The 27921-nt window shown below is 37.2% G+C and overlaps 1 pseudogene; it reads left to right on the top strand.

Annotated features, from left to right (window-relative positions):
• The window catches only part of LOC126083678 (low molecular weight phosphotyrosine protein phosphatase-like), a 78575-nt pseudogene extending 51347 nt beyond the window's left edge, over window positions 1–27228 (top strand).
• Window positions 27229–27921: the final 693 nt, after the last annotated feature.

Genomic DNA, 27921 nt, shown 5'->3' with positions numbered 1-27921 from the left:
AGTACACGCACACACATGCACACACACACAGCCTTATATAAATGACATCATAGTCTGCTTTTTTTATTCAACCACGTCTTAAATATTTCTCCATGTCAATATGTAAGATATACTTCACCATTTTTAATTGTTCAGAGTACACACTTTTTTAAAATTTAACCCTCCATTGATGGACATTTAAGCTATTTCCATTTTTTATTTTGCTATTATAAACTATACTATGATGAAAATTCAGGAGACATTCCTAAATTATTATTGAATCAGAGGGTATTCCAATGTAAAATTATGATATACCTAGCCATACTGCCCTCCAGAAATGTTCCAGTTTGTACTCATGTTGACAGTGACTGAGGACAAATTTCCCCCACACTCTTGCTGACATCAGGATTTGTTAAATAGTTATCTTTGCCAATCTTAAAAAATATCTCATTATTTTCATTTACGTAGTTTTGATAGCTACTGGTGTCAAACACATTTTATATGTGTATTAGCCATTTTTATTTCTTCAGTTGTGACTTCTCTTTACATGTTCTTTGACTGTTTTTTCATAGGGGTGTTCACTTTTACTAATTTATAGAAATATTTTATAGTAGGACTATCAACTTTTATATATGTTGCAAATATTTTATTGTTTTTACTTGTCTTTAACCTTGTTCAAGATGTTTTTTCTTCCCAGAGGGGTTTGCTTTTTGCTTTTATGTAATCAAATTCATGAATCTTTTCCTCTATAGTTTCTTTCTGTCATGCTTGGAAAGTCCTTCTCCAACCTTAGATTATAAAAACATTCATCCAAATGTTTTTCTCTAGGATCTCTATGGTTTCTTTTTTAACATTTTGCTCCCTCAACCTGGAGTTTAGTATAAAGAGAGAGAGAAGAGTCATATTCCTTCTTTCCTTCCTTTCAGTGGCTAACCTGGAGAATAATGCTGTAATGCTATTTATTGAATATGCCATTTTTATCACATATTAAATCCTCATATTCTCCTATATCTACCTCTGAACTTTCTATTCTGAAATATTCATCTGTTGATACCTATATTAATACCACACTACTATAATTATTAGGAGCCCTGATGGTGCAGTGGTTAAAGCACTGGGCTGCTAACGCAAAGTCAGCAGTTTGAACCCACCAGCCGCTTCACAGGAGAAAGATGTGGCAGTCTGCTTCCACAGAAGTTTATGGGGCAGTTTTTCTATTCTGTACTGAAGGGTCACTATGAGTCAGAGTCAACTCAACAGCAATGGGTTTGGTTTTTGGTTTACTGTAATTATTACTGTAATTTTTTAATATATTTACTGTTTGTCAGTCAAGTACTCCTTATTACTTTTATGTAAATTTTCTGTATGTTCCTGTATTTTTAGTCTTCCAAATGATTAAGTTCATTTGGTCAACACATATCAATTTCATTGCATACCCGAATTGTTAGGGAGAGTTATCGTCTATAATATTGAACCCAAAAAGCATATAAATATCTGTCAATGGGGAGCGATTACATAAACTATGTTAATTCATATTTATGGAATACTATATACAACCATGAAAAAGAATGAAGGAAACCTATATGTAGTTACATGGAAAAACCAATAAGATGTAGTTTAGTTTTTTAAAAGCAAGTTATAAAGCATCTGCTTCTGGTAAGATGGAGTAGGCATACTTCTCCCTATTTCTGTCACTAAAACTAAAACCAAAGTCGTTGCCTTTGAGTCAGTTCTGACTCATAGCAATCCTACAGGACAGAGTAGAACTGCCCCATAGTTTCCAAGGAGCGGCTGGTGGATTCAGACTGTGGACCTTTTGGTTAGCAGCCAAGTTCTTAACCACTCTGCCATCAGGTCTCCAACACTGAATATTATATATCAAACAAGCATAAGAAGACTCTGAGAGTTGGAGAAGTAGAAAGACCAGCTAGTGACCTCAATGATGAACATATTGTCTTGATGATAGAAATGATGCCAGAGATCACGTGATAGAATTTATTAAGACCATCGACTTCATTGCAAATACCTTTTTTCACCAACATAAACAGCAACTATATACATGGACCTCGCCAGATGGAATACACAGGAATCAAACTGACTACACCTGTGGAAAGAGACGATGGAAAAGCTCAATATCATCAGTCAGAATAAGGCCAGGGGTCGACTGTGGAACAGACCGTCAATTACTCATATGCAAGTTCAAGTTGAAACTGAAGAAAATTAGAACAAGTCCACAAAAGCCAAAGTAGGACCTCGAGCATATCCCACCTGAATTTAGAGACCATCTCAAGAATAGGTTTGAGGCATTGATCACTAATGACTGAAGACCAGAGGAGTTGTGGAATGACATCAAGGACATCACACATGAAGAAATCAAGAGGTTATTAAAAGACAGGAAAGAAAGAAAAGGCCAAAATGGATGTCAGAAGAGACTCTGAAACTTGCTCTTGAACGTCAAGCAGCTAAAGCAAAAGGAAGAAATGACGAAGTAAAAGAACTGAACAGAAGATTTCAAAGGGCGCCTCAAGAAGACAAAGTAAAGCATTATAATGACATGTGCAAAAAGCTGGAGATAGAAAACCAAAAGGGAAGAGCAGGCTTGGCATTTCTCAAGCTGAAAGAACTGAAGAAAAAATTCAAGGCTCGAGTTGCAATAGTGAAGGATTCTGTGGGGAAAATATTAGACAACACAGGAAGCATCAAAAGAAGATGGAGAGTTATAGAGTCACACCAAAAAGAATTGATCGACGTTCAGCCATTTCAAGAGGTAGCATATGATCAGGAATCAATGGTGCTAAAGGATAAAGTCCAAGCTGCGTGGAAGGCATTGGTGAAAAACAAGGCTCCAGGAATTGACGGACTACCAATTGAGATGTTTCAACAAACGAATGCAGTGCTGGTAGTGCTTACTCGTCTATGCCAAGAAATTTGGAAGACAGCTTCCTGGCCAACCAACTGCAAGAGATTCATATTTATGCCTATTCTCAAGAAAAGTGATTCAAGAGAATGTGGAAATTATTGAACAATAGCATTAATATCACAAGCAAGCAAAATTTTGCTGAAGATCATTCAAAAGCAGCTCCAATAGTCTATCAACAGGGAAGTGCCAGAAATTCAAGCTGATGTCAGATGGATCCTGGCTGAGAGCAGAGAATACCAGAAGGATGTTTACCTGTGTTTTATTGACTATGAAAAAGGCATTCAACCGTGTGGATCATAACAAATTATGGATAATGTTGCGAAGAATGAGAATTTCAGAACACTTAATTGTGCTCGTGAGGAATGTGTACATAGATCAAGAGGCAGTTGTTCAAACAGAACAAGGGGACACTGAGTGGTTTAAAGTCAGGAAAGCTGTGCATCAGGGTTTTATCCTTTCACTGTGCCTATTCAATCTGTATGCTGAGCAAATAAACTGAGAAGCTGGGCTATATGAAGAACGGTGCAGAAGAACTGGAGGAAGACTGATTAACAACCTGAGATATGCATATGAGACAGCCTTGCTTGCTGAAAGTGAAGAGGACTTGAAGCACTTACTGACAAAGATCAAAGATCACAGCCTTCAGTATGGATTGCCCCTCAACAAAAAGAAAACAAAAATCCTCACAACATGACCAATAAGCAAAGATTGAAGTTGTCAAGGATTTCATTTTACTTGGATCCACAATCAACACCCATGGAAGCAGCAGTTAAGGAATCAAAAGATGCATTGCATTGGGTAAATCTGCTGCAAAGGACCTCTTTAAAGTGTTGCAAAGCAAAGATGTCACCTTGACCACTAAGCTGTGCCTGACCCAAGCCATGGTCGATCACATCATATGCATGTGAAAGCTGGACAATGAACAAGGAAGACCGAAGAATTGATGCCTTTGAATTATGGTGTTGCTTAAGAATATTGAATATACTATGGACTGCCAAAAGAATGAACAAATCTGTCTTGGAAGAAGTACAACCAGAATTCTCCTTAGAAGCAAGGATGGTGAGATTGCATCTCACATACTTTGGACATGTCATCAGGAGGGGTCAGTCCCTGGAGAAAGACATCATGCTTCGTAAAGTACAGAGTCAGCGGAAAAGAAGAAGACCCTCGATGAGATGGATTGACACAGTGGCTAAAACAATGGGCTCAAGCATAACAACAGTTGTGAGGATGGTGCAGGACTGGGCAGTGTTTCGTTCTCTGGTACATAGGGTTGCTATGAGTCAGAATGGACTGGACAGCACCTAACAATGACAACAACTTTTCAGATGATGGAAAAACTTGGAAATGGTGGTGGTTGAACAACATGATGAACATAATTAATGTTACTGAATTGTTCATGTAAATAATGTTAAAATGGCAAATGTTTTTTGTTACATATATATTTACCACAAATAAAAAAAATAACTATCCCCCAAAGTCTTCTTTGAACCAAACCATAAAAAGCCCAGCCCAGTGCCATCAAGTCGTTGAACCAAAGCATAAAAAAAAATAGCTTAATTACTAAAGAAAGCCTGCCTTGAGCATTGTGCTTTTTTAAAGAATTATCTATGTGAGATCAAATTGACAACAGCAACTTGAAAGGTTAGATGAGAAGCTTAGGGGGCAGTGAGTTTATACTAATGGTGTTAAAATAATTTGGAAAAGAATAGTGAGAGTGATTGCACAACTTGAAGAATGTAATCAACGTAACTGAGTTGTACATGTAGAAATTGTTGAAATGATGTATCTTTTTGCTGTATGTTTTCACAAAAAAACTTAAAAAGAAGTTTTAACAAAAGTAACCCCTTTTCTTATATCTTTTTTTCAATGTCTTCTAAGACATTAAAATAATGTTTTCATTCTTCAAGGTCTTTATTTTTGCTCTCCTGAGATATAATTTACATATTATAAAATTCATTCATTGTGAGTATACAATTCAATGACTTTTAACAAATTTATAGAGTTATGCAACTATTACCACTATCCAGTTATAAAACATTTTTATCACTCCAAAACAAAACAAGGCTAAAAGGGCACAGCAGCCCTGGGGCAAGGACTAGAAAACAGGAGGGGACAGGAAAGCTGGTAATAGGGAACCCAAGGTTGAGAAGGGATAGTGTTAACATGTCATGGGGTTGTTAACCAATGTCATAAAACAATATGTGTACTAACTGTTTAATGTGAAACTAGTTTATTCTGTAAACCTTCATCTAAAGTACAAAAAAAAAAAAAAAAGCTGGGGGGGTGTGGAAATAGCCTTTTCCCAGCCATGCTCACAGGCACACCCCTCCCTAGCCCACAGCCTCTGTCCAAAGGCACTCAGCTTTCTCTCTCTGTGGGGCAAGAAGCCCACCGCACCATCTCCTGCTGCCAGGTCTCTGCTGTTGGGTCACTCCTCCTGATCTCTCCTTCCTTGATGGGGATGGGCTCTTTGCTGCCTCTGGAGTGGCTCATTTCAAGTCCAGCGGGATGGCAAAACAGACCAATCCCCTTGCTGCACCACAATTACCCTATCACACACTCCCACCCAATCACCTGGGTGGGAGATGTAAGACCATAACTAGAAAGGCCACACACAAAAGTAATCAATTGCACCACAGGTATGCACTTAGGAGTGGAATTGCTGTGTCATCTCCATTTTTTGAAGGATAGTTTTGCTGGATATAGAATGCTTGGTTGACAATATTTTTCTTTCAACATTTTGTCATTACACTGCCTCCTGGCCTTTATATTTTCTGTAGAAGTTAGTCATTGATTATATTGTTGTGTCCCTGTACTTGATGAGTTGTTTTCCTTTTGCTCCTTTCAAGATTTTCTCTGTCTTTGACTTTCAATGGTTTGACTGTGGTGTTTCCAGATCCAACTTGAAGTTCATTGAGCTCCTTTGATCTTTAAACTAAAGATTTCATCACATTTGAGAAGTTTTCAGCTATTATTCCTTCAAATATTTTCTCTACCCCTCTTTCACTATTCTCCCCTTCTAGGACTCCCATTAAATGTATGTTCATAAGCTTAATATTGACCCATGGGTCTTTGAGGCTTTCTTTGGTTTTCTTTATTCATTTTTTCTCTCTGTTCTTCATATTGGATAAATGTTGAGTCCACCTAGCGGGTTTTTCACTTCAGTAATTGAATTTTTAACTCTAGAATTTTCATTTGGTACTTTCAAATAGATTCTGGTTTTTTACTGATAATCTCTATTTGTTGAGAAACCATGTATTTTTCTTTTGTTCTTTAAATATGGTTTCCTTCAACTGTTTGAATATATAATAACTTTGAAATTTTTGTCTGATAAATCCAACATCTGAGTTTAGTCACAGTTTCCATTTATGGCTTTATTTTTTCCTGAATGTGTCACATTTTCATGTTTTTGGATGTCTTGTAATTTTCTTTTTGAAAATTGAACGTTTTAGATATTATATTGTACCAATTCTGGATTCTGACTTTTTTTCCTCTGAGGTTTTTTGTTGTTGCTGGCTTTATTTGTTTGAATTTTCTCTGTTGTTGTTTTAAGTAACTTTCCTGGAGTTAAAATGAACAATGTGTCACTCCCATGGTGTGTGGTCACTGAGGTCTCTGCTCAGTTTCTGTTGTTGTTGTTGTTGAGAATATACACAGCAAAACATGCACCAATTCAACTGTTTCTACATGTACAATTCAGTGACACTGATTACATTCTTTGAGTTGTACCATCATTCTCACCCTCCTTTTCTGAGTTGTTTTTCCCCCATTAACATAAACTCATTGCCCCCCTAAGGTTCCTATCTGAACATTCGAATTACTGTTGTCAATTTGATCCCATATAGATAGTTCTTAAAAGAGCATAATGCCCAAAGCAGACATTTTTTATTAGTTAAGCTAAAAATTGTTTGGTTTTAAGAAGACTTCAGGGGATAGCTTCAGTTTAAGGTTTAAAGTTTATCTCAGGGCAACAGTTTCAGGGGTTCATCCAGTCTCCATGCCTCCAGAAAGTCTGTAGTCCATGAGAGCTTGAAATTCTGTTCTGCATTTTCTCCCTTTTGATTAGGAATCTTCTATAGAATCTTTGATCAAAATGTTCAATAATGGTAGTCAGGCACCATCCAGTTCTTCTGGTGTTATGGCAAAGGAGGCAGTTGTTCATGGAGGCAATTAGCCACACATTCCGTATTTTCTTCCTATTCCTGACTCTACTTCCTCTGTTGTTCCAGGTGAATAGAGCCCAATTGTTGTGCCTTGGATGGCCTCTTGCACTCTTTTAAGGCCCCAGGAACTACGCAATGAACTAGGAGGTAGAACAGAAGCACTAAACAGGTTATTAACCCACTTAACTGGTATGTCCCATTAAACCATACCCCTAAACCTCCAAACCAAGGAGCCAAATCCCATGAGGTTTTTATTTGTGCACAAGCAGCCTCATCAGCTACTCTGTTTTTTTGTGTGTCACTATAAATATATCTATCTCCTCAGTTTTATTTTTTAATTCTGATTTTTGTAGTCTGGCTTCCTTAGGAGTCATCTCTCTGATTGCATAGCTTAGATGAGATCCTGTTTGATTCCTGAAAGTTGTTAACAGTTAAAAACAAACAAAATGAATAAACAAATTTTTAAATAAAGAATAATTTTTTAAACTCAAAAACAAAGAGGAATTTGTATGTTTACTTATAAAACAGTCCAGTAGGGAAGAATTTTAAAAACTTTATTCTGCTTCAAAGGGATAAGCTACAGAAATTTTGGAGATGAAATTTAGAAAGCAGGCCACATCAATGGAATATGTAGGAGAGAAGGGATAAAGGGACAATTGGCTCAGGACAGGAAGTGACCATGTCATATTCATTTCCAGCAACCTGAGTACCTGGGGGATCTTAAAATGTAGAAAAACGTGAAGAAATTTTTAAAAATTAGAGGGGAGAGACGGAAGGAGGGAGAATAATTTAACACATTGTTCTGACCAAGGTGTAGGCATTTGAAGGTTTCACAACAGATTTGACAATATGCTGATAATCATCAACTTGTTTTAGTTCAAGATATCTGCTTTATTGATTTATTAAAAACTTACCAACATAACTTCAGGGCATTCCATGTTGTTGGTGGTGGTGATGATAGTGACTGTTTTAATTTTTATATGGTGTTTTTAATATATCTGGGCAAGTATTTTTTAATCAGAAGTAGATTTTTTTCTTTTGCCCCCTTTTTATCAAGTCACTATAGCTGAAAAGCCTCATAACTAGATTAATAAATGTTAGCTTGTGACCTCCTAAGATGGTGCTATTTCGTTCTTTCTTTATCCACCCACTTTTTTCCCTATAGAATTCACAATTGCATAAAAGATACATATAGCCCACATTTGCTTTCCCTAGGCATAGGAATTACATTGGGGGCTATTTCTATACAGGCAGTATTCTCCTAAACCTTCTCTATAGATGCCAATTAGAAGATTAGCATCTTTTCTCTCTCTCTCTGCTATTAAATAGTCACACAAAAGCTGAGCTGACAAATTACTCTCTCCATGGTGCTTGACAAAGACAGACAATAGATCATCATCATTTACTATACTCAAATCCTATTAATCACAGATTAATGAGAACATGTCTAGTGGGGAAGAAATTACCAGAATGTGAGCCTATTGGCTTGTTACTCATGTAACATCTGCTCTGGCTTTACCTTTAGTGTCATGTCATCTTTTATCACATTGAAATAATGTTTGCTCCAGAAACATAATTAAGATAATGGAGCAGATTCAGAGCCCTTTCCTTAATAATTAAAGAATTGGGGTTATATTTCTTAGTCCAGTGGCTTTTAAAAAACTAATTTCCCTGTGTTCTTGATTATTTCCTTTTTCTTTTGCTCATAATGAATTATCAAATCCTTTTTTTTTTCCCTCTGTAAATTGTGTGATTAATCCACATATCCAAAACTAGGACAAAGTCAGTGTTTGAGTTCCCTTTTTTAATTGAGATAAAATTCACATAGCAAAGTTCTTCATTGTACCTATTTTAAAGTGTACAGCTCAGTGGCGTTCCTTTTTACAGTCTGAAATATTCTAAATTCGAAGTAATACTTATATGACCTCACAAGCTTTGTAAGGAGCATCAAGTAGTGTATTTGCTTTCCTTAACCCTCATCTACAATGTGCTGTTTTATTTTTTAATAATCAAATGCTTTTTTTTTAATGTATGGTTTCGCCAATGTTTTATCTGATTTACATTAAAACATGAGAGTTGAAATATTTAGTATTTCATATTATTGGAGATCTTCTATTGTCCTCTTGCCCCAAAAAGGGGGGAACTGGGGAAACAAGTACAAAGATAAGTTTAAAAAAAGGAAAAGAAAGCAATGGCATTTGTAATCAGCTGATAAAAAGGGAAGAATAATCACAATTCATGAATATAAAATGCAAGATAGTAATTACTCATGTTGTTAAAATTTAGACTTTGAAGGCACTGGTGATTAGTGCTTAGGACTGGATAAGGTGTGATCTAAGGCTTTGTGAGTAAGTCGTGCTTCAGCACCACAGAGATAAGAACAGCTCCACAACCAAGAGCTGTCAAGCCCTAGTTGGGGGAGGAGGGAAGGGGATTGCAAAAAGCTTCTTAATTAAATTTTAATTATTGCTAATTAGAACTACAGTTTTTTATATTCCCAACAAGGAAGCGAAGAGCTGATCTTGCCTTTTTATTATTCTGTTAATTAGTTTCCCAAAGAGAGATTTGAAAGGGCAGACTCTGCTTTGACAGTATTCAAATTGTTAGTTGACTTTAAACCTACAGGTAGATCAGATCCTCAAGTTCGAGCTTTAATATTTATGGAGAGTTCTTTCCTGTTTCTAAGATTTTATTTTAGACATCTCGGAAATGAGCTACTCCTATCTTCTACTTGAAGAAAAGGAGCCTTGGTGGTGCAATGGTTAAAAGCTCGCTCTGCTAACCAAAAAGAAAGGTTGGTGGAAGAAAGATGTGGCATCAGCTTCTGTGAAGATTACAGCCTTGGAAATAATTTTTCAAATCATTTTGCTTAGTTATTAAAATATTTGGAACCCTCTACACACATTAATGCACTCTGTAAACTCTAAGCTTTTTTGAATTGTTAGAGATGATCTCTACCAGATTTAAAGGAATAACCATATGTACTTTTTACACACAAAAAGTGATGGCTGGTTTTTTTCTAGTAGTGAACTCAGTGCTTTACAATAGGCAACAACAAGAACAACGACAACAAAAAATCCAAGTCTGAAGAGCTCCAAAGTTCTATTAAATACCATTTAAGATGAAACACGCCAGGTAAACTGCACTTGGATTACAAAACAGAAACCCTAATTGCAAACTTGAGGACATAATCCCAGAAGGTTCCCAAGATCCATTAGCATTATAAAAAAAAAAAATACCCTCTGCAAAATATGAATCCCATTTTATAAGTGCACACATTTTATAATACTTTTCCCACGATAATAAAGTTAAGAGTTCTGAGTTGGTGCAACTCCCTGTGTTAATTACAGTAAGACTTATCAAGTGAAATTACATTTCTGGAATCAACAGCATTTGGCCAAGCACACACACATGCCTTGACAGCCTTCTTTGCAGTTGGAGTTACATTAACACATGTGTTTGTTTCCTCACCTTTTACAGACACAAGAGGCCTGTGATATGTTAATTCACACCAAATTCCAATCCCTTCCCCTGTCTTTATCTTCCCAACTCAATGATATGATGTGTCAACACCTTTCATATTGGGAAGAAAAATGCTTAGACAAGGTTTTGTTTTTACTCTAATTAAAATTACAGACAGTAGAAAACAAAGAGTAAATAAATTAAATCTGTCCTTCAGTGCCATTCACCATCTGCCCCGTCAATATCTACTCTGATCTGAATTATTCTAAATGTCATTTGGATTTTTCTTACTCTGATTAGTCAATTAGCTACAACTCACAGTAGTTTAAAATGTATTTTTCCAGATCAGTGAGTTACCCTCACAACCTTAGAATAGTTGACATAAAGACTTAGGAGATTTCCCATTAGTACAGAAAGGTTTCTGCTGCTTTAACTTATTCAATATTTGAAAGTTCTCTAATAATATAATTTTTCAAAATAATAAAGAATACATAATATTGCTTTATTTTTCTTTAGTGTATTTTTTATGTTATGGATCAAGTTATTATTAACCTCATTCTTACAGGTGAGGAAAGTCGACTAGAAAATTATCCAACTCCAAATCTACTCCTTTTGCCACTTGCTTGTTATAATGTGGTACTGTTGTCACTTGTTCCACAACCACCCATATTAATCAACAGGAAATATTTTTTTTTAAGAGACACTAGGACTGTTCCAAGCCTCTATGGGTGAGCATGAAAAGAACATCTAGACTGAGTGCTTTTGAAGAGAATAGGAGTGAGATAGGAATGGAGGAGAAAAATAACAAAATAAAAGAGAATGAGCTTGCACAGAATAATAATAATAATTGTGTATCGAGATCTGAGGAGTCTAATTCAATTCTGTACATCTGAGTCCTAGCCCCCAAAAAAACCTTGTGCCCCAGGCACATTCAAGTACACCTTGCTTGATACACACAGTTTCAAAAATTGGGGTTCTTTGATCTTTTATTTTAAATTTTGGCAAGTGTAGTGAGTTATAAGGTAGCAAGTGTTTATCACAAATAGTACATTTATAAGTTAAAACATATGTAGCAGGTATGGTAGAAAACTCAGGTATGCAAGAAACATCACCAAACAGATGCCAAACCTATTGGCATCTAGTCGATTCCAACCCATAGCAGACCTATAGGACAGAGTAGAACTGTCCTGTAGGGTTCCCAAGGAGCGGCTGGTAGGTTTGAACTGCCAAACTTTTGGTTATCAGCCAAGCTCCTAACCACTGCACCATCCTCCCTGTCTTTCTAGGCTAGTGGAAAATTAAGATTAGTCCTTAAAGCCGTTCCCCTACTTCTTCTAAATTGTATCAACAGCCTGATCTTTTGCATTGCTAAAGCATTTGAGTGGGGCTGGTTCTGGTCGTCAGTCACCTCTGTACACAGATTACCACTGAGTCATCCTTGGCCTTATCTAAATGGTCCCTTTAGGATCAGCATTTCTCTTCTCCTTCACTGACTTATTTGGAATGTGGGAATCTTTCTTGACACTGACTAAATCCTATATACTTAGTGGCAACAAGTCCTACTCTCCCCAGGGTGCTACCAGAAGCCAAAACTGGATCCCTGATACTCTAGAATTCACAGACCTGTCTCTTCCCCTCCCTTTAACCAGGGGAATCTCTTTCTTATACGTGTGTATTAGGGAGGACTAATGGAGAAGCCCCATTTTCTACCTCACTTCTCCGTAACATTCTAACTCTGCCTGAAAACTTTTCTCGCTTTTACATTCTTCAGAAACTCTGGAAATTTTCCCAAGGGCTTAAGCTTTTGGAAACAAAAGCCAAAAAGTCTTGCATAGTACCTCTGCTTTCTGCCTCGTAGAGACCCTTAGGCTATCTATTTTGAAGTGATAAAAAAAGAAAATACATGGAGCGAAAACAAGTTAATAGCAAACCAAAACCAAACCCAGTGCTACTGAGCCGATTCCAACTCATAGCGACCCTATAGGACAGAATAGAACTGCCCCCTAGAGTTTCCAAGGAGTGCCTGGTGGATTTGAACTGCTGACCCTTTGGTTTGTAGCCATAGCACTTAACCACTACACCACCAGGGTTTCCAAGTTAATACCACAAAGTATTATTCATACCTCACACCGTGTTGTTTTTAGCTGCCATAAAGTCAGCTGACTCAGAGCGCCCCCAATTCATGGTGACTGTATGTACACCATAGGGCTTTCATTGGCTATTTTTTTCCAAAGTAGATAGCCAGGCCTTTCTTCCTAGGCTATCTGAGACTGGAAGCTCCGCTGAAACCTGTTCAGCATCGCAACAGCACACAAACCTTCACTGACAGATGAGGGTGGCTGCGCTTGAGATGCATTGGCCGGGGATCAAACCCAGGTCTCCCACATGGAAGGCAACAATTCTACCATTGAACCACCACTGCCCTCGTTTAATAAGTACAGACCTATTCAGATTATCAATTTCTCCTGGTGTGAATTTTGTTGGATTGTGTCTTTCAATTAATTTATCCATTTCATCTGTTATCAAATTTATGGGCACAGAGTTGCTCGTAATACTCCTTTATTATCCTTTTAATGTCTGTGGGTTCAGTAATGATGACCTCTCTTTCATTTTTTATATTAGCCATTTGTGTTTTCTCTTTTTTTTTTTTTCTGGGTTAGGTTGGCTAGATACCTAACCAAGGTGACAATTTTATTAATTTTATTAATGTTTTCAAAGAACCACCTTTCGGTTTCATTGATTTTCTCTGTTGACTTCTTGTTTGCAATTTCATAGATTTCTACTCTAATTTTATTATTTTTCTTCTGCTTGTTTTGGGCTTACATTCTTCTTCTCTCTCTAGTTTCCTAATGTGGAACCTTAGATTATGGATTTAAGTCTCTTTTTTTTTTTTTTTTCCAATACACGTATTCAATGCTAAAATTTCCCTCTAAGCACTGTTTTCACTGTAGCCTACAAATTTTGATAAGTTGTTTCCATTTTCATTTTGTTCAAAATGTTTTAAAATTTCTCTTGAGACTTCTTAAACCATATGTTATTTAGCAATATGTTGCTTAATCTCAAATACCTAGGGATTTTTGGCTCTCTTTCTGTTATTAGGCACCCTGGTGGTGCAGTGGTTAAGAGCTCACCTGCTAACCAAAAGGTCAGTGGAATCCACCAGCTGCTCCTTGGAAACCCTAGTTGGGGCAGTTCTACTCTGTCCTACAGGGTCACTATGGGCTGGAATTGACTCAACAGCAATGGGTTCTGTTATTAGTTTCCAGTTTAATTATACTATGGCCCGAAAGCCTATATAGTATGATTTCTATTCTTTTAAATTTGTTAAGGTGTGTTTTATCCCCCAGGATACACTAGGGATATTCCAAATAGACCACAAATCTAAATGTTGAAAGAAAAAAGAAGGAAGGAGGAAGGGAGGGAAGAAGGGAAAAAGACAAGAAAGAAAACCATAAAAGTACTAAAAGAAAGAATTCCTTTATAACTTTGGAGTGGGAAAGGGCCTTTCTAAATATGACTAGAAATCTAGAAGTCATTAAAGAAAAGACTGATAAATTTAACTATGTAAAAATTTTTATTAAATTCTGCATGACAAAAAAAGCCATATACAATGTCAAAATACACATTAAAATTGGAGGGAAATGTTTGTAATTCTTAACACAAACAAAAAACTGTACTCTGTATTCTAGAACAAGCTCCTAAAAAAAAGAAATAGGAAGAAGATTATCAACCAAATTCAACGAGCTGAAGAGCAGTTAACAGAAAAGGAAATAAAAACATCTTTTAAACACATGAAAAGATACCTAACCTCATTTTACTTATAATAAGAGAAATGCAAACTAAAACTACACTAAGATATTATTTCTCAGCTATTGATTGGCAAAAATCTAAAAGTTTGAAAATGCACACTGTTGGCAAAACTGTGGGGAAACAAGCACTCATACATTGCTGGTAGAAGTGTAAATTAGTACAACCTCTAGGGAGGGCAATTTGCAATATCTATCCAAATTGCAAATGTATAAATTCTTTGACCTAGCAAATCTACTTCTGAGAATTATCCTATATATATACTTGCACAGGTTATTCACTGAAATATAGTAAAAGATGGGAAAATAATCTAAATGTCTATTAATGGGGATTTCCCATTGCCGTTGAGTAGAACTGCCCCATACATAGGGTTTCCAAGGAGTGGCTGGTGGATTCGAATTTTTGGTTTGCAGCTGAACACTTAACCACTGCGCCACCAAGACTCCATTAATAAGAGAATTAGCTAAATAAATTATGGTACATAATATAATGGAATATTTTGCAAAAACAATGAAGACATCCTATATACTGATATGGTGAAAAATCTCCAGGATATATATATTTTAAAAAGTATAGAATAGTGCTATCTTTTGTGTAAAAAAGAGGGGAAGGGATATATTTATATTCATAACTACTTCTATATGTAGAAACTCAGAAAAGATTCGGGGTAAACTAATAGTGATTTTGGTGGGGGTTGGGAATTGGGCACATGGGACCAGATAGGAGAGGGTAACTCTTTGTTCTGTACCTTTTTACCTTTTTTACTTTCAAATCATGTGAATATATTGCTTATTCAAAAAATAACTTTTAAAAGTATGTTATTCAACTACATATACATGTTTTCTGTGATCCTTTCTACCACTTAACTATGAGTTAAAAATTATAATTAATTCTAATGATCATTTTATCTATTTGTTTATACATTTTTATTGATTCTTGATGTTTAAATCCAAAATAATTGTTCACTTTCAAATTTTCAACATTTCTAGGTTTAAACAACCTTGTGTTAAAAAAAAATCCATTAGAGTGAATACCACAATAATGAAACTCTTAGTCTTTTAAATGATTCATATGCAGATGACAGACACAGCCTTGCTTGCTGAAAGTGAAGAGGACTTGAAGCATTTACTGATGAAGATCAAAGACTACAGCCTTCAGTATGGATTACACCTCAAAATAAAGAAAACAAAAATCCTCACAACTTGACCAATACGCAACATCATGATAAATGGAGAAAAGATTGAAGTTGTCAAGGATCTCATTTCACTTGAGTCCACAATCAATGCCCATGGAAGCAACAGTCAAGAAATCAAACGATGTATTGCATTGGGCAAATCTGCTACAAAAGACTTTTTTAAAGTGTTGAAAAACAAAGATGTCACTTTGAGGACTAAGGTGTACCTGACCCAAGTCATAGTATTTTCAATCGCTTCCTGTGCATGCAGAAACTGGACAATGAATAAGGAAGACTGAAGAGTTGATCCCTTTGAGTTATGGTATTGGTGAAGAATGTTGAATATATCCTGGACTGCCAGAAGAAATACAGCCAGAGTGCTCCTTGGAAGTGAGGATGGCAAGACTTCGTGTCATATACTTTCAATGTGTTATCAGGAGGGACCAGCCCCTGGAGAAGGACATCATGCTTGGGAAAGTGAGGTTCAGAGGAAAAGAGGAAGACCCTCAATGAAAAGGACTGACACAGTAACTGCAACATTAGCTTAAACATAGTAATAATTGTGGGATGGCACAGGACCAGGCAGTGTTTCGTTCTATTGTACATGGGGTCTCTATGAGTCAGAATCAACTTGAAGCACCTAACAACAAGTCTTTAAAAAAAAAAAAAAAGTACAAGTAATTTTACTGTAATCAGATCTTCAAAAAAATAAAAAGGTGTATTAGAGTACAAATAAGCTTTTTTTTTTTTTTTTTTGGCAAATATGGTACAATAAAATTCCTATAGCCAAATTCCACTATAAGAAATTTTAAGAGACTTCCAACTATTTTATTATATTTTAAGTACCAGGAGTGTATTTAATTAAATACTCCTTGAAATGTATTAGCAAACAACTAGAGCTTGAAGTATTCGGTCAGAAAGAGATTTTTGTTTTAATGTTATTTGTACACCGGATTTGATCCATATCATTAGTGCCAGCACAATGTATTTTTCTCCAGTCTTGGGCCACACAACATAGAGGAAAAGTCAAAAGCATGGGTTCTAAAGTCAGATGATCTGGGTTCCATCCTGGCTCCTCCCCTTCCTGACTCTACTGCTTACTAATTGTGTGACCTTAACTTCCGGGTGCCTCTGTTTCTTCACCATAAAATGGTAATAATAACAGTACTTACCTCATAGGATGGTTCTGGGGGTTAAATCTTGACGGCCTGCACATAGAACGTGTCCATTAAGCTTTAAGTATTATCATTATTGAGGTCCCTGGGTGATGCAAACAGTTTGCACTGGACTAACCTAAAGGTTGGTGGTTTGAACCCATCCACTGGCTCTGCAAAAGAAACGCCTGGTGATCTGTTTACATAAATATTACAGCCAAGAAAACCCTATGGAGCTCAGTTCTACTCTGTGACACATGGGGCCACCATGAGTTGGAATTCACTCAATGGCAATGGGTTTTTTTGGTTTTTATTATCATCATTATTATCTGTACATATAAAAAAGGAAAAAATATATATACCACCTGATTTTCCAGAATAGAGTTTAAGGAAGAATGTGAAAACAGAAACTTATAAGCCACACACACACAAACTCAAAAAAAAAGAAAACGGTTCTTCAAGAGAGTATTTTCCTCTGAGAGGTATCTTGGAGGACTTATCATCTTAGGATGCAGAGGGCTAGCATGAGAGAGAAGCATGTGTAATTTGAAAAAGCATTGGATCAACAATATTATAATTTTATATAGCTGGGGAGAAATACCGTATTGTCCACATAACACAAAGGAAATGAAACTCAAGGAAATTATTTTGATTAATGTTAATATGTAGAAGACACAGTGCTTCCCAATAGGCGACATGCCACTTTAAAGAGTCATATCAGAATTTGGGGGGCAGGCAGCAGGATGGATGGAATAAGACAGTTAACCTTTATCAAACGTAACTTGAGTTGGGTGGGGAGTAGAAAAACGCTGCTTTAAACTAAAGTAAAACCAGCCAAGCTATCAAAGAAGACCAATGGTTATCAAAAAGAAGGAAGTTCCAACTTAAAAAAGAAATCATTTATTGACTGACACTCCACCACTCTGTCCTTTTTTCATGCAGATGAATTTCCCTTGACTGTTTGTTTTGAAGGTGGGGAATAATGATTAGTCAGAAAGATAGGTATTTATTTTTCTTTCCCCAGTGGGTGAATTGGGACCCAATCCTTCATCTTCCGAGGTTTCCTATTGCAATAAAGAAATTCCATTACATTGAAAATGATGTAATTCCCCATGGGGTTAGATGTAATCAGACTTGACCTATATGGATATGGCAGTGATGAAAACTAAAGGATAGGGAAATTCACAGAAATAAAATGACAGCATTTAAATTTGCTTTATTTAATTCAGTTGTATAGTGTACATTAAAAACTTGCTTCATTTCTGATGAGAAAAAATAAAGCAGAACAATAGAAATAAATTGCAAAACATCTTCAGAGTTCAGTATTCTCTGAACAGTGATCAGGTTTTTTTCTTCTTCCTCCCTCCATCTCTGCCCCCCCCCCACCACCATTGATCAATTCTCATTATTAGCTCTTAGAAAACCAGACAATCCCTGAGACAAGCCTGGCTTCAGACCAGAGAGTCAATATTCTACTGTAACAATCTGCCAAAAAACACGATTCAGGCACATTTAAAGTATGTCTCCCCAGAGGAAATCAAGAAACAGAGGCCATTGAGAAGGGCTTCACTATTTAGTTTAATTCAACCACAGCTGCCTCTGACATTTCTAAGCCAGTGAGGGTTATCATCAGAAAATGCAAGTGAGCAAATGCAGAGTGACAGCAGACCATAGCACAAAGGCTGCCTGGTTCAGGAAGTTTATCCAACTGCCGTTACCATTCTCCCCTCCCTCTGTCCCCCACCATCTCATATTGAACAGCTGAGTTCATGATGATGAGGGCTTACAGTGCCAGGAAGACAACATGTGAGAGGAGGTGTAGTAATAGCATCACTTAAAAAATAATCTATAAACCATAGGGAGAATAAAAAAAAGGAGAATACTTCTCTCTGATCTTAAAGAGCCTTTGGGGTTGCAAGACACAGGATAAACATTAAATACTTCTTTGTGTCTGTATATATATGTGTAAATATCTATACACAGACACATTTATATGTGTGTGCGTATGTGTGTGTGCCAGGGTTTCCTATACATATACATGTATATGAAATTGCCATTTTTATAGTCAAAAACAGTCAAACATTGATTGGCAATTTTATATTATGCAACCATATATATATAGTTACATTTGACAAACATAATAGACACAATAAAAAACAAAATCAGGTAGAAATAATCTTGGAAAGATCAACTGGTGAGATGCCAGAGGTGAATATAGAGTAAATGGCTTATTCAGGTATCGTTAAATGTGAAACAAAATGAGAAATCCATTTTTTATTATATTTGCTTATATTTAGACTTAATTATATTTAGTACCTAATTTAAATGATGGGAAAGATATATAACTGTTAAGATTACATTTTTAAAGAATACTGAAGTATTCATGATTTACCTGTTGCCATCCAGTTGATTCCACCTCATAGCAACCCTACAAGATAGTTTAGAACTGCCCCTTAAGGTTCTAAGGAGCAACTGGTGGATTCAAACTGCTGACCTTTTGGTTAGCAGCTGAACTCTTAATGACTGAGCCACCAGAGCTCTGTTCATGATGTACAACAAAACAAAACAAAACCCTTTGCTGTTGAGGCGATTCCAACTCATACTGAACCTGTAGGACAGAGGAGAACTGCCCCATACGGTTTCCAAGGAGTGCCTGGCAGATACAACTCCGGACCTTTTGGTTAGCAGCCATAACTCTTAATCACACCACCACCAGGGTTTCCATTTGTGATATAGTAGTAATAAAAAAAGGATGCAAATAATGCAATAAAATTCAATTCTAATTTTTAAATGTATAGAATAAAAGACCAGGAGAATATACACAGAACATTAACAGCATTTCTCGGTTCTTAGATTAAATGTAGTATAAACTTTCCTATAGTTTCAATTTTTTTTTTTTGATCCTTATCTTGTTCCAGATTGGGCCAGTGGGAGCCTCTTCTGTGTCTTTTGACACATTGCATCTTTTTTTTTTTTTTAAATTGTACTTGAAGTAAAGGTTTACAGAGCAAATTAGTTTCTCACTAAACAATATACATTGTTTTGGTTGCTAACCCCACGACATGTCAACACTCTCCCTTTCTTGACCTTGGGTTCCCCATTATCAGCTTTCCTGCCCACTCCTGCCTTCTGGTCCTTGCCTCTGGGCTGGTGTGCCCCTTTAGTGTCATTTTGGTTTATGGGCCTGTCTAATCTTTGGCTGAAGTGTGAACTTCAGGAGTGACTTCAGTACTAAGTTAAAAGGTTGTCTGGAGGCCGTACTCTCGGGGCTTCTCCAGTCTCTGCCAGACCAATAAGTCTGGTCTCTTTTTGTGAGTTAGAATTTTGCTCTATGTTTTTCTCTAGCTCTGCCCAGGACCCTCTATTGTGATCCCTGTCAGAGCAGTTGGTGGTGGTGGCCAGGCACCATCTAGTTGCACTGGACTCAACTGGTGGAGTCTATGGTAGTTGTGGTCCACTAGTCCTTTGTACTAATATTTCCCCTGTGTCTTTGGTTTTCTTTATTCTCCCTTGCTCCAGATGGAGTGGGACCAGTGGATTATCCTAGAAGGCCACTCAGAAGCTTTTAAGACCCCAGATGCTACTCACCAAAGTAGGATGATGTAGTTTCAAAATTTTGATCATTGCACAGATTTTTCTTTCCTTTTCTCCTCCCCCAACACCAAAACATTGATCATTGTCTATAATATATATGCAATTATTTTATAATAAAAAATATTTTAAAATAAAAAGATATGATTTAACTTTTATTCGTACTCTTTTACACAATAAAGTTTATTATTCTTTTTAAGAATTAGCATCAGAATTTTTTGGAGCACAAAATTTCTTTGCAAAGTATTTGAGGTCAAAGATGGAGCTCCCAGGGTGAAGAGGTAAAAGTTCCTTGCATTAGATTGGGTGAGGAATTGTAGTTCTGGACAGGGAGAGTAAGGAAGGCAAGGAGTGAAGAACTATTAAGTGGAAACTATTAATTGTTAATCCCATATGTACACTTGTACACATAGAAAAAAAGAGACCGAAAGAAACAACAGTGGATTATCTTTCCTGTGGAGTATTTTTTCCTTTATTATTTACCATGTTTTCCAAATTATCTACAGTAAACATATATTAATTTTATAATCAGGAAAAAAGTTGTTCGAAAGCACCAGAGGAGTTCAGATAGATTATGAGAAGGGGAGGAGGCATTCAAAGTATAAGGAACATGGTGAGCAAAGCTATAGGGGTGATAATGGTCTAGACATGCTATAGGTGCAATGACTGAGCCAGTTTGACTGATACCAAGACTTCTCATGAGAGACTGGTGAGAGAGAAACTTAGGAAGGTAAATCAGAATCTATTGAAGGCCTTGAATGCCAGCTTAGCCTGTAGTGCCTGGCTTCCTGAGACTAGAATAGGAGACGGGAGAAAAGCCTAGGATGCTAAAGGGCTCCTGTCAAGTCTGTGTCTGAGAACAAATCCTAACAGGGCTGCCAGGCCAAACCAAAGCCATGTGGATATCAGGAATGCCTCCGTGCAAGTCATAGTGGATAAAGGACATGAGTTAGGGAATCTATTCAATCCAGATGGCAGTCTGCGAAAGCATTAGGGAAGTCGGAGAAATAAAGCAAGAGAATTATTATGGAGCAGCCAGACAAGGCTAAGTCTGTGGCCAGGTTACAATAAATCTCAAGTTGAGGCCACAGACTCCCCTTAATCAAGGATTCTTAACCAGGACATCAGAATCATTTGTGAAGCTTTTAAATAAACACATACTGTCCCCCTTGGATGACATACTTACTCCCAGACCTGACCTTGCACAAACCCTCAGTTGACACCATCCTAATATCCTAACCCAAGTACATATGACTGACCCCTACAAAGAACTCCACAGTCCTAAAGTGGCATCCCCCTCCCTAAATCATCAATGATTTTCCTTGGGTTCATCTCACATTTCATCAGCCCAACCACCCTGCTGCTGATGAACCTAATCAAGATGGGCTATTATCTATCCAGTCCCTGGATAAATAAAGCTGAGCTATTCAACAAATTATATATACTTTTCACTTATGCTACAATGCACCCTCCTTCAGCCCACAATACCTGTTCCTGCAAGACGGCGACACTTCTACCCTCATACAGGGTTATTTTTTTCACAAACAAACCCTAAGCAAGTGTTTCCCAAGCCTCACAGTAGATAAGAATCTCAGATTCTGGGCCAGACCTAGATCAACAGTCACAATTTCCAGAGAAGAGGTTCGGTGATTTGTTCTAGACAAAAGCTCTTATAAACTAAACATACTTCTTCTGTAAATGCATCTCTTTGCCTTACTTCTACCCCTAACTCATTTGGATGAAAAAGCTCCTACAATGATGGCTGTCTTCAACACTGTCTGGGAGAGGCCTGGGCCCTATAACATCTAATGAGACATCTCACTGACCATGAGTTTTATTCAAATTGAGTAAAAAACAGATAGAGCTGGCTCTGTTCTTTCAGTAATACCTGTCTAATACAGTCTCAAATCCTTTTATGAGTGAGTCAAGGAATAGACAGTCAGGAAAATAGACCTTCACCCAATAGTGAACTATAGAACAACATATCAGGCATCTCAGACCTGCATCACCCCAGGTGATTTCGCAGGAATGTGGCTGCATCGACTTGCAGTGGGTTTTTTCTGTGTGTGTGTGGCTGCATCTGGTTCTGTCAGCATTCATCCAGTAGCTGCCTCCAGCCACTTTACTGATATAGACCAGAAAGGTTCTGTGGGTCATCAAGGCCTCCTGTAGCAGAAACATCACTTTTTTATGTTCCAGGCACTAAAATACAGACTCCAGTCTGGACTAGGGCTATGGGAGTATAGTTGGTCCACTAGGTCTTCCAGTAATCCTACGTAGTCCACCCGTTTCAGGGTCCTATATATGTACCCCTAGGTGAAAAATAGATATACAGGAAAGAGTAGAGTAGACCCCTGAAAATAATGCCTGGGAGACCTGCAGCCTGTCTTATACATATTCCCAATCCTTTGGCACGATTCTCTTGAAAGAACCTACGGAAAATTGGACACCACCCTGATTCACAGTAAAGACTAAAAGTAGCGAACAGAAGTGAAGCCCCTAGAAGCAAAGACCAAACATAAAAGAATACAATTAGGACCTAACATCCATTGCATATAATCCTGTTATCCTAAATCACATACTTCTCAGCTTGCTTCAGGCATGATTTTGCCAGTAAATAACATAATTGCTTTAAGAACCACCTTAACCAGGCTTTTACATCTCCCACCACTTCAGCCTCCTGAGTCACAATTTATCTCCTTTCTGGCTCAGTACATCTGGACTGACAACACAGGAACTGACCTCTGTCTGTTTCAGGATCTTTCTCTTGTGAGTTGATTCCATGAGTAAACCAAGTTGCCAGGGCTCGGCACACCCAGATCTCCAAGCCTGACCCCAGAAGATCCAATGTATAATAAAAGAAACTACTAAAGATAGTCTTTGAAGATTTTTAGCAGGGTAGTGGTGTAATGAAACAGTGCTTTAAGGAGGTTAATCAGGCATCTGCAGGAAGAATTTGAGAGAGAAGTGTTACTGCATTCAGGGTAAGGTTATTATCATTATCAAATGTGAGATTGTAAAGGTTAGAACATGCAAGTTGGTAATGTAAAGGAAGATAAATATACTAAAGACAATGGAAAATTAAAATCAACAAGATTCAGTGACTTAAACTATTTTCCCAGAGAAAACGGTGGCCTAAGATTGAGGGTGGGATTGACATGACTTAAAAATAGAGGTAGGACATAAGAAAATTAGATATTGGAGAAAGCTGGTATTTCTGAGGGGATTATTTACACAAAACAAATCACTAACCATATAGAAAGCACCAAGCACCAGGCATCAATAGGGGAATAAAATTTTATCTCCTTTATGTGTATGTGAATGTGCTTACTGTTTTCAAAATTCAAGAGCAGCTGAACCAAGAAAAAGAACATGAATAGGCAATTCATAGAGAAAGCAATTCAAATGGCCAATAAGCATTTGAAAACATGTTCAATAGTAGAATTGCAGCTGATAAGGATTTGTTTCTAAAAGTAGCATGTAAGGTAAAAATCAAGTACAGTATAATCAATTACCCTGGAAAGCCCCTTTCAATCTCCCATAAAATACAATCTACATGACTTAAAATACATGATTTGGCATACAGAATCCTTTATGTATGTATAAATACATAATGCATTATGTCAGGGATCCCTAAGATAACCCTCAGGTTTGATGATTTGCTAAGACTCACAGAACTCAGAAAAGCTGTTATACTTGTGGTTACTATTTATTACAGTAAAATTAACAAAGGAAAGGGTTGTGTAGGGTGGAGTTCAGCAGAAGCAAATATGAGCTTCCAGTTGACTTCTTCCAGTACAGATGCATATTGTTGTTGTTAGTTGCTGTCAAGTCGGCTGCAACTAACGACGACCTCGTGCATAATAGAACAAAGCATTGCCCAGTCCTCTGCCATCTTCATGATCATTGGTATGTTTGAGTCCATTTTGTGGCTATTGTGTCAATCCATCTCACTGAGGGTTTCTCTCATTTTCACTGACCCTCTACTTTATCAAACATGGTGTCCTTTTTACCCCAGTAACAGTGTATGACAACATGTGCAAAGTATTGCCAACCAGGAAAGCTCATTGGTGCCTTGGTGTCCAGGGTTTTTACTGGGGGTCAATAAAAGTCCTGAAGCACCTGCAGGACTGACCTTAGCTACTTAGTCTCCAGATGTTCCCCTAGAGGTCAAACTGATACAGCATGGCCAAGGCCCCACCTAAATAAAAACAGGCGTTCATCATACATCACACTGCTAGCATAAACTACCTGGCATGGGCTAAGATCCCAGGAAGAGATACAAAGACATTTTATCAGGTAGAATATTCTAAGGGCTTAGAGGTTATCTCCCAGGAGCAGGTCAAAGACCAGTCCTGAAGACCTTTGGAAAGTGAAGGGTTTAGACACTCAGTCCTGCTGAATTAACTCTTTACTACATATACATATAAATACATGGACTATGTACTAGATTATTTATGCAAAACATAATATTCTGTCTTTAAATACTATAATCACAATTCCTCTTCTAGAAATATACCCAAGGAAATAACAGATATGAACAAAAATCTACATTTGTGGATGACAACAGAAGAGCAAAAATTTGGAAAACAAACTAAATGTTTAAGATGAGGAAAATAGTTAAATAAATCCTGGTATATTCATATTATAGAATACTATGTAGCCACTAAGAAACCTCAGTGGCACAATGGTTAAGCGCTTGACTTCTAACCAAAAAGGTCAGCACTTAGAACCCACCAGTAGCTCCATGGGAGGAAAAAACCTGGCGAAAAACCCTATAGGGCAGTTCCATTCTGTTCTATAGGGTCGCTATGAGTCAGAATCAACTCGACAGCATACAACAACTGCACACATATAGCCATTAAAATCTATATATCGTTAAGCAAGAAAAACTTGTTACAATATATATGTATATACAATATAGAAGACTAGATACCAAGATGTTAATAGTGGTTATCTCTGGTAATAAGAATGTGGTTGATTTTAAAATTTTCTTTTTTAGAGTTTTCTGTATTTTTAATATTTTCTATTAGTAACATGTGTAATATATATAATTGAGAAAAAATAATGCTATATAATAAATAAATGTAAGACCCTGAAAAGTAAATTATGCCAATTAAAGACCTTAGCAACATTTAGGAACCTATAAAGCATGAGCACTAATGTTTCTAAAGGTACCACCTAGGTGAGTACATGGGCTCTCCCCTGGGAATGGTGAGAGGGGCTAGTATAAAAAGACAGCTGAATAAGCTTGTTCTTACTCTTAAAAACAATACAAAATTTCATTCTATTCACTGTCAAAGGCATGGAAAGGAATATTCTTATTGGCTTGCCTCATTCATCAAATGAAGCTTATTTACCAGCTGGGAGCTAAAAAGGACCAAGAACGCCTAATTTGTTCCCACAGTAGTGTTTGGTGGTAGAGATAATAGAGCTGCTATGAGTCTTGCATAACCACCCCATCCCACACCACAGAATGGTCAGGCTGGGCTTTAAGTGAATGAGTTATTTGAAAATCAATGCCTAGATCATGAAAAAAGCATTGCAGCATTTTGACTGTCTCACCCCCAAGCTGTCTCTGGGGATCTGTGTGTTGTCAACACTTCACCCTCACATTACTCACAGGCGATAGCAGCTGTGGCAGCATTTTTTCATCCTTGGTTTGTTTTCAACTCCCCTGAGAATCATATAGAACACACCTCCCATTTATGCCAACTCTTCCTTTTCAAAGAATCCCACAGGGCTTCATTAATTTCTCAAGCTAGCCCCAGAGGTCACTGCTGCTGCTTCTGGGGCAAAGCACTACCTGATAGCATACAGAATCCCATGATAGCCATCTGAATCAAGAAGCAGAAAAGGGTTCCCACTATAGGGAGCCCAGAGAAATTGCATATGACTAGCTAACCTGGGACTTAGTCAAGCATTCTCACCCTGACCGAGAAATAATGGCTTTGAGGTGAGGTCCTCACCCTGGGAGTCCAAAAGCACGGAGAACAGATAGACTCTAAAGAATAAAATTTAAATCAAAAAGTACTCTTTGGCTAAGACAAAAATCATACAAATCTTGAAAGGAATACTAATGTAATGGAGTTTCCTTGTACGATGTACAATGTACTCCAAAGGAATTCATTTCCTTCTGATATAATGTAGCTGGATATTAGCAAAACAGAACTAAATGAGAAACCTAAGATCAAATGCACCAAGCAGAAGAAAACACAAAGCAATTAATGTGAGAGAAAAAGAGATGGTGGCTCTAAAAGAAACGGAAATAGAGTATTATCATCCTTTTGATGATCACAGACCAAGCCCTTCTTAGCAGGAAAAGATTTCAGTAACTAAATGGCCTGGAAGCTCTTAACACAGATGAATTGGAAAGAACATGTTTCCGGGGCAGAGAAAGAAAAAAGTTGATTTTAAAATGGGAATCAAAAGAGCTTTCAAGAACAAAAATTTCTGTCAGAGTAGGTTCCGGCCAGTGACTGACTCACTTTTTACCTCCCAGTGCGTGAGAAGTCAGCAGAGCAGGCACTCAAGATCCTGCTGTTTGTATGTCTGGGTAACCTTTGTCAATCACCCATTGCAGAAGCAGTTTTCAGGAAGCTTGTAACTGATCAAAACCTTTTAGACAAGTGGAGGATAGACAGTGCAGCAACATCCACATATGAAATAGGAAACCCTCTTGATTATCCAGGGCAAAATTGCATGAAGAGGCCTGGTATTCCTATGAATCACATTGCCTGGCTGTTTACCTAAGAAGACTTTGCCACATTTGATTATATATTATGTATGGATGAAAGCAATCTGAGAGATTTGGATAGAAAAGGTAATCAAATTAAAAACTGCAAAGCTAAAATTGAACTACCTGGAAGCTCTGATCCATAAAAACAACTTATTATTGGGAGAGAGTCCAACTTTGAGACTGTGTGCCATCAGTGCATTAGGTGCTGCTAAGGATTTTTGGAGATGGCATACTGAGGCTGCATCCATTCGTTGCTGAAGGCCAACCATGATGAACACCTTCACAGTGATGCTCTACATTTTTCCATCAGTGGATGTGTAAAAGTGTAATAATGTTCCATACCTCAAAGCCACAACTGTTTTCTTCCACTGACTTAGCATTTCTTACCTAAAAATTAATTGTAGATGGGAATCAGTTGTGATTGGCAGAAGAATAAATAAAAATCTTTGATTCAGACTGTTTATGGGATATATTAAATGTTCTTAAATTAGTTGAACCTCCCCCTTTGCCCTCATTACAAACAAAATAGTAGAACAACAAAAAGGAAAATGTATGTGTTTTGTAGCAGTCATTTTCCATTGTTTGGCAAGTACTAATCTAAGGACTGCCATCACTCTGATGTGCATAATTATGATGTTAATAAATAATGAGATAAACATCACTTTAAAGCCCAGGTCAACATCTGAGCCCACTGAGACTTTTAAATAACCTACTTGAACTCTCCAGTAAGTTGACATGGCTAAGTCAATGAAGGACAAGTGTCCTCGACTTACCTATACTGCCTCTCATCTTTGTACCAGGGCCTTTCATTGAATAACAGCCCCACCCACAGGAGCTCACACTCCAGATCAGATGTATTTTTTATTTACACATGCTCATAGTATGCAACTGTATGTTAAAAGACTAGGAAAAGATTTATGAAATTAATC

This window comes from Elephas maximus, chromosome 10, assembly GCF_024166365.1.
Source record: "Elephas maximus indicus isolate mEleMax1 chromosome 10, mEleMax1 primary haplotype, whole genome shotgun sequence".
NCBI classification, from domain to species: domain Eukaryota; kingdom Metazoa; phylum Chordata; class Mammalia; order Proboscidea; family Elephantidae; genus Elephas; species Elephas maximus.
Note: the sequence above shows the minus strand (reverse complement) of the source record. Positions and strands in the feature narration are given on the sequence as shown.